The sequence below is a fragment of the Lipotes vexillifer genome, unplaced genomic scaffold, assembly GCF_000442215.2.
Source record: "Lipotes vexillifer unplaced genomic scaffold, Lipotes_vexillifer_v1.1 scaffold607, whole genome shotgun sequence".
NCBI classification, from domain to species: Eukaryota; Metazoa; Chordata; class Mammalia; order Artiodactyla; family Lipotidae; genus Lipotes; species Lipotes vexillifer.
In genome coordinates, this window is record NW_006783829.1 from 609,621 (window position 1) to 618,217 (window position 8,597).

Consider the following 8,597-nt stretch of genomic DNA (forward strand, 5'->3'; position numbering starts at 1 on the left):
CAGTGGATTACCTCCTAGTGCTGACCGGGAAATTCCAGATTGGCTGATTAAAGGTCACACTCCTGGGGAAGGTCGAGTCTATAATGAGATATTGTCTGGGTTTGCTGCCCTGTGGCTTAGCACAAATGACATCATTTTGGGTTTGTCTCCTTTTTAACAACAGTATATATTTCAAGCAGCATCAAAGAAACTTCTCCCTCTCTTTTTAATTTTAACGTGTCATTTATAAAAGTAACACTTTTTTTTAGACAATTGGGAAAGAGAAAAAATACCTTTTCCATCCACCAGGTAATCACCTAACATTCTTGTATATTAACAAGTGAAAAAACCCGTTTTTCCTGTATTTTAAAATTTGCTATGACGTCCTGTCCTGTGACCCCTTCACACCATGAGTATTTCTATTCATCTTTAAATAGTCTTAAGAATAATAGATTTGCTTAATAGCATATTATTCCATAAATGCATGTTACATAATTATTCAACCAATATTCTATTACTGGATTTTAAATTGTTGCCAGTTTTTTGCTTTTATGTTATTTTTTAATTTGGCTTTTCTAGTTTTTTGAGTGTTGGTGTGCCATAAAATGCCTTCCTACTCAGAAGTCATTCCACTGTGTCTTTTTTTAAAAATTAATTTCTTTTCTTGTTACACTTGTTTTTAATTACACACATACAATGTACAAGTTAATTGTAGAAACATTAGAAAACACAGATAACCAAAATTTAAAAAAACTTTCACATGGTGATAATAATTATTGACACCTAAAATATGTATTTTTACAAAAGTGGTTTTGTATAATACAATACATATTGATTTATTACTTCTCTCTTAAATTATGTATTTGTTTTGTTAATAAGTATATTTCTCCACAGTCATTTTGAATTACTGCTTGATTCTTCATTGAAAGATACACGCTATTTAATTCATCCTGAACATACAGATTGGTTCTATGTTTTGCACATATAAACAGTACTCCAGTGAACCCCACCTTGTACATATACTTTTTTTTTTTGAACATCTTTATTGGAGTATAATTGCTTTACAATGGTGTGTTAGTTTCTGCTTTATAACAAAATGAATCAGTTATACATATGTTCCCATCTCTTCCCTCTTCCGACTCCCTCCCTCCCACCCTCCCTATCCCACCCCTCTAGGTGGTCCAAAGCACTGAGCTGATCTTGTGCTATGCAGCTGTTTCCCACAAGCTATTTTACATTTGATAGTGTATATATGTACATGACACTCTCTCTCTTTGTCACAGCTTACCCTTTCCACTCCCCATACCCTCAAGTACATTCTCCAGTAGATCTGTGTTTTTATTCCCGTCTTGCCCATAGGTTCTTCATGATTTTTTTCTTTTTTTAGATTCCATATATATGTGTTAGCATACGGTATTTGTTTTTCTCTTTCTGACTTACTTCACTCTGTATGACAGACTCTAGGTCCATCCATCTCACTACAGATAACTCAATTTCATTTCTTTTTATGGCTGAGTAATATTCCATTGTATATATGTGCCACATCTTCTTTATCCATTCATCTGTTGATGGACACTTAGCTTGCTTCCATGTCCTGGCTATTGTAAATAGAGCTGCAATGAACATTTTGGTTCATGACTTTTTGAATTACAGTTTTCTCAGGGTATATGCCCAGTAGTGAGATTGCTGGGTCATATGGCAGTTCTATTTTTAGTTTTTTAAGGAACCTCCATACTGTTCTCCTTAGTGGCTGTATCAATTTACATTTCCACTAACAGTGCAAGAGTGTTCCCTTTCCTCCACACCCTCTACAGCATTTACTGTTTGTAGATTTTTTGATGATGGCTATTCTGACCGGTGTGAGATGATATTTCATTGTAGTTTTGATTTGCATTTCTCTAATGATTAATGATGTTGAGCATTCTTTCATGTGTTTGTTGGTATTCTGTATATCTTCTTTAGAGAAATGTCTATTTAGGTCTTCTGCCCATTTTTGGGTTGGGTTCTTTGTTTTTTTGATATTGAGCTTCATGAGCTGCTTGTAAATTTTGGAGATTAATCCTTTGTCAGTTGCTTCATTTGCAAATATTTTCTCTCATTCTGAAGGTTGTCTTTTTGTCTTGTTTATGGTTTCCTTTGCTGTGCAAAAGCTTTTAAGTTTCATTAGGTCCCATTTGTTTATTTTTGTTTTTCTTTCCATTTCTCTAGGAAGTGGGTCAAAAAGGATCTTGCTGTGGTTTATGTCACAGAGTGTTCTGCCTATGTTTTCCTCTAAGAGTTTGATAGTGTCTGGCCTTACATATAGGTCTTTAATCCATTTTGAGTTTATTTTTGTGTATGGTGTTAGGGAGTGTTCTAATTTCATACTTTTACATGTACCTGTCCAGTTTTAGCAGCACCACTAATTGAAGAGGCTGTCTTTTCTCCACTATATATTCTTGCCTCCTTTATCAAAGATAAGGGGACCATATATGTGTGGGTTTATCTCTGGGCTTTCTATCCTGTTCCATTGAGCTATATTTCTGTTTTTGTGCCAGTACCATACTGTCTTGATTACTGTAGCTTTGTAGTATAGTCTGAAGTCAGGGAGCCTGATTCCTCCAGCTCCATTTTTCTTTCTCAAGGTTCCTTTGGCTATTTGGGGGCCTTTTGTGTTTCCATACAAATTGTGAAATTTTTTGTTCTACTTCTGTGAAAAATGCCAGTGGCAGTTTGATAGGGATTGCATTGAATTGCTTTGGATAGTAGAGTCATTTTCACAATGTTGATTCTTCCAATCCAAGAACATGGTATATCTTTCCATCTATTTGTATCATCCTTAATTTCTTTAATCAGTGTCATAATTTCCTGCATACAGGTCTTTTGTCTCCTTAGGTAGGTTTATTCCTAGATATTTTATTCTTTTTGTTGCAATGGTAAATAGGAATGTTAATTTCACTTTCAAATTTTTCATCATTAGTGTATAGGAATGCTAGAGATTTCTGTGCATTAATTTTGTATCCTGCTACTTTACCAAATTCATTGATTAGCTCTAGTAGTTTTCTGGTAGCATCTTTAGGATTCTCTATGAATAGTGTCATGTCATCTGCAAACAGTGGCAGCTTTACTTCTTTTCCAATTTGGATTCCTTTTATTTCTTTTTCTTCTCTGATTGCTGGGGCTAAAACTTCCAAGACTATGTTGAATAATAGTGGTGAGACAAGACAACCTTGTCTTGTTCCTGATCTTAGTGGAAATGGTTTCAGTTTTTCACCATTGAGGACGATGTTGGCTGTGGGTTTGTCATATATGGCCTTTATTATGTTGAGGAAAGTTCCCTCTACACCTACTTTCTGCAGGGTTTTAATCATAAATGGGTGTTGAATTTTGTCAAAAGCTTTCTCTGCATCTGTTGAGATGATCATGTTTTTTCTCCTTCAGTTTGTTAATATGGTGTATCACATTGATTGATTTGCGTATATTGAAGAATCCTTGCATTCCTGGAATAAACCCCACTTGATCATGGTGTATGATTCTTTTAATGTGCTGTTGGATGCTGTTTGCTAGTATTTTGTTGAGGATTTTTGCATCTATGTTCATCAGTGGTATTGGCCTGTAGTTTTCTTTCTTTGTGACATCCCTGTCTGGTTTTGGTATCAGGGTGATGGTGGCCTCATAGAATGAGTTTGGGAGTGGTCCTCCCTCTGCTATATTTTGGAAGAGTTTGAGAAGAATAGGTGTTACCTCTTCTCTAAATGTTTGATAGAATTTGCTTGTGAAGCCATCTGGTCCTGGGCTTTTGTTTGTTGGAAGATTTTTAATCACAGTTTCAATTTCAGTGCTTGTGATTGGTCTGTTCATATTTTCTATTTCTTCCTGGTTTAGTCTCAGAAGATTGTGCATTTCTAAGAATTGGTCCATTGCTTCCAGGTAGTCCATTTTATTGGCATAGAGTTGCTTGTAGTAATCTCTCATGCTCCTTTGTATTTCTGCAGTGTCAGTTGTTACTTCTCCTTTTTCACTTCTACTTCTTTTGATTTGAATCTTCCCCTTTTTTTCTTGATGAGTCTGGCTAATGGTTTACCAATTTTGTTTATCTTCTCAAAAAATCAGCTTTTAGTTTTATTGATCTTTGCTATTGTTTCCTTCATTTCTTTTTCATTTATTTCTGATCTGATCTTTATTATTTCCTTCATTCTCCTAACTTTGGGTTTTTTTTGTTCTTTCTCTGATTGCTTTAGGTGTAAGTTTAGATTGTTTATTTGAGATGTTTCTTGTTTCTTAAGGTAGGATTGTATTGCTATAAACTTCCCTTTTAGAACTGCTTTTGCTGCATCCCATAGGTTTTTGGTTGTCGTGTTTTCATTGTCATTTGTTTCTAGGTATTTTTGATTTCCTCTTGGATTTCTTCAGTGATCTGTTGGTTATTAAGTAGTGTGTTGTTTAGCCTCCATGTGTTTGTATTTTTTACAGTTTTTTTGCTGTAATTGATATCTAGTCTCCTAGTGTTATGGTTGGAAAAGATATGTGATACGATTTCAGTTTTCTTAAAACTACCAAGGCTTGATTTGTGACCCAAGATATGATCTATCCTGGAGAATGTTCCATGAGCACTTGAGAAGAATGTGTATTCTGTTGTTTTTGGATGGAATGTCATATAAATATCAATTAAATCTATCTTGTTTAATGTATCATTTAAAGCTTGTGTTTCCTTATTTATTTTCATTTTGGATGATCTGTCCATTGGTGGAAGTGGGGTGTTAAAGTCTCCTACTATGATTGTGATACTGTCGATTTCCCCTTTTATGGCTTTTAGTATTTGCCTTATGTATTGACATGCTCCTCTGTTGGGTGCATAAATATTTACAATTGTTATCTCTTCTTCTTGGATCGATCCGTTGATCATTATGTAGTGTCCTTTTTTGTCTCTTGTAATAGTCTTTATTTTAATGTCTATTTTGTCTGATATGAGAATTGCTACTCCAGCTTTCTTTTGATTTCCATTTGCATGGAATCTCTTTTTCCATCCCCTCACTTTCAGTCTGTATGTGTCCCTAGGTCTGAAGTTGGTCTCTTGTAGACAGCATATATACGGGTCTTGTTTTTGTATCCTTTCAGCCAGTCTGTCTTTTCGTTGGAGTATTTAATTCATTTACATTTAAGGTAATTATCGATATGTATGTTCCTATTACCATTTTCTTAATTGTTTTGGGTTTGTTATTGTAGGTCTTTTCCTTCTCTTGTGTTTCCTGCCTAGAGAAGTTCCTTTAGCATTTGTTGTAAAGCTGGTTTGGTGGTGCTGAATTCTCTTAGTGTTTGCTTGTCTGTAAAGGTTTTAATTTCTCCAACAAATCTGAATGAGATCCTTACTGGGTAGAGTAATCTTGGTTGTAGGTTTTCCCCCTTCATCACTTTAAATATGTCCTGCCACTCGCTTGTGGCTTGCAGAGTTTCTGCTGAAAGATCAGCTGTTAACCTTATGGGGATTCCCTTGTGTGTTATTTGTTGTTTTTCCCTTGCTGCTTTTAATATTTTTTCTTTGTATTTAATTTTTGATAGTTTAATTAATATGTGCCTTGGTTTGTTTCTCCTTGGGTTTATCCTGTATGGGACTCTCTGTACTTCCTGGACTTGATTAACTATTTCCTTTCCCATATTAGGGAAGTTTTCAACTATAATCTCTTCAAATATTTTCTCAGTCCCTTTCTTTTTCTCTTCTTCTGGGACCCCTATAATTCGAATGTTGGTGCATTTAATGTAGTCCCAGAGGTGTCTGAGACTGTCCTCAGTTCTTTTCATTCTTTTTTCTTTATTCTGCTCTGCAGTAGTTATTTCCAGTATTTTATCTTCCAGGTCACTTATCCGTTCTTCTGCCTCAGTTATTCTGCTATTGATCCCTTCTAGAGAATTTTTATTTTTAATTATTGTGTTGTTCATCACTGTTTCCTCTTTAGTTCTTGTAGGTCCTTGTTGAATGTTTCTTGTATTTGCTCTATTCTATTTCCAGGATTTTGGATCATCTGTACTATCATTATTTGGATCATCTGTACTATCATCATTCTGAATTCTTTTTCTGGTTGACTGCCTATTTCCTCTTCATTTGTTAGGTTTGGTGGGTTTTACCTCACTCCTTCATCTGCTGTGTGTTTTTCTGTCTTCTCATTCTGTCTTCTCATTGCTTAACTTACTGTGTTTGGGGTCTCCTTTTCGCAGGCTGCAGTTTTGTAGTTCCTGTTATTTTTGGTGTCTGTCCCCAGTGTGTGAGGTTGGTTCAGTGTGTTGTGTAGGCTTCCTGGTGGAGGGGACTAGTGCCTGTGTTCTGGTGGTGACGCTGGATCTTGTTTTTCTGTTGGGCAGGTCCACGTCTGGTGTTGTGTTTTGGGGTGTCTGTGGCCTTATTATGATTTTAGGCAGCCTCTGTGCTAATGGATGGGGCTGTGTTCCTGTCTTGCTAGTTGTTTGGCACAGGGTGTCCAGCACTGTAGCTTGCTGGTCATTGAGTGAAGCTGGGTGTTGGTGTTGCGATGGAGATCTCTGGGAGATTTTCACCGTTTGATAGTACGTGGGGCTGGGAGGTCTCTTGTGGATCAGTGTTGTGAGCTTGGCTCTGCCACCTCAGAGGCACAGCCCTGATGCCTGGCTTGAGCACCAAGAGCCTTTCATCCACACGGCTCAGAATAAAAGGGAGAAAAGAAAGAAGATAAAATAAAGTAAAATAAAAGTTATTAAAATAAGAAAGAAAGATTTAAATTAAAAAAAAAACAAAAAAAAACAGACAGACAGAACCCTAGGACAAATGGTAAAAGCAAAGCTATACAGACAAAATCACACAGAGAAGCATACAGATACACACTCAGAAAAGGAGAAAAAGGGAAAAAAAAAAAAATATATATATATATATATATATATATATGTATCTTTGCTCCCAAAGTCCACCTCTTCAATTTGGGATGATTTGTTGTCTATTCAGGTATTCCACAGATGCAGGGTACGTCAAGTTGATTGTGGAGATTTAATCCGCTGCTCCTGAGGCTGCTGGGAGAAATTTCTCTTTCTAATCCACTGCTCCTGAGGATGCTGGGAGAAATTTCCCTTTCTCTTCTTTGTTCGCACAGCTCCCGGGGTTCAGCTTTGGACTTGGCCCCGCCTCTGCATGTAGGTTGCCTATGGGCGTCTGATCTTCGCTCAGACAGGACGGGCTTAAAGGAGCAGCTGATTCGGAGCCTCTGGCTCACTCAGGCCGGGGGAAGGGAGGGGTCCGGATACGGGGCGAGCCTGCGGCGGCAGAGGCTGACGTTGCACCAGCCTGAGGCGTGCCGTGTGTTCTCCTGGGGAAGTTGTCCCTGGATCACGGGACCCTGGCAGTGGCAGGCTGCATAGGCTCCTGGGAGGGCGGTCTGGATAGTGATCTGTGCTTGCGCACAGGCTTCTTGGTGGCGGCAGCAGCAGCCTTAGCGTCTCATGCCCGTCTCTGGAGCTCCTTTAAGCGGTGCTCTGAATCCCGTCCCCTGGTGCATCAGGAAACAAAGAGGCAAGAAAAAGTCTCTTTCCTCTTTGGCAGCACCAGACTTTTTCCCGGACTCCCTCCCAGCTAGCTGTGGCGCAGTTTTCTCTTCAGGCTGTGTTCACGCAGCCAACCCTAGTCCTCTCCCTGGGATCTGACCTCCGAAGCCAGAGCCTCAGCTCCCAGCCACCGCCCGTCCCGGCAGGTGAGCAGACGAGCCTCTCTGGCTGGTGAGTGCTGGTCGGCACAGATCCTCTGTGCGGGAATCTCTCCGCTCTGCCCTTCACACCCCTGTTGCTGCGCTCTCCTCCGTGGCTCCGAAGCTCCCCACTCCGCCACCCGCAGTCTCTGCCCGCGAAGGGGCTTCCTAGTGTGTGGAAACCTTTCCTCCTTAACAGCTCCCTCCCACTGGTGCAGGTCCCGTCCCTATTCCTTTGTCTCTGTTTTTTCTTTTTTCTCTTGCCCCACCCAGGTACGTGGGGAATTTCTTGCCTTTTGGGAGGTCTGAGGTCTTCTGCCAGTGTTCAGTAGGTGTTCTGTAGGATCTGTTCCACGTGTAGATGTATTTCTGATGTATTTATGGAGAGGAAGGTGATCTCCGCGTCTTACTCTTCCACCATCTTGAAGCTCCTCCCACTGTAAATGTCTTGACCCTAAACCTAGGAATGGCCAACTTAATCCTTCTTCTTTGATTTGTAATCCCATTACTATGTGTTTTGTGCATCCTACAGTATGAAGTGACAGGTACTTTTAACTCAGTCATATCTGCATGCATGAAATAAATCTTATCTACAATTACTTTCATTTTAATTAGGTTGTTTCACAGTGCAAAGGTCCTAAATGTTTTACTTGAATGGTTTATGAATTCAGAAGTAGCCAGTAAAGTTAACTTCTGATTCCATAGAATTCCAGTATTAATCTTAGTTGTATAGGAGCAGACTGCAGCTGCCATCAAATTTCTGCTTCCTTCTATCATGGAATATCAAGTTCTAAATATTTAACACTGGTGCAACACTAATAATACATTATTCATATTCATATTTCAACTATGTCCCAATAATGAGCTCCATAGCAATTTCACCCCCTGATCCAGGATCTATTCCTGGTTCATGCTTTACATTTTGTTATCATGTCT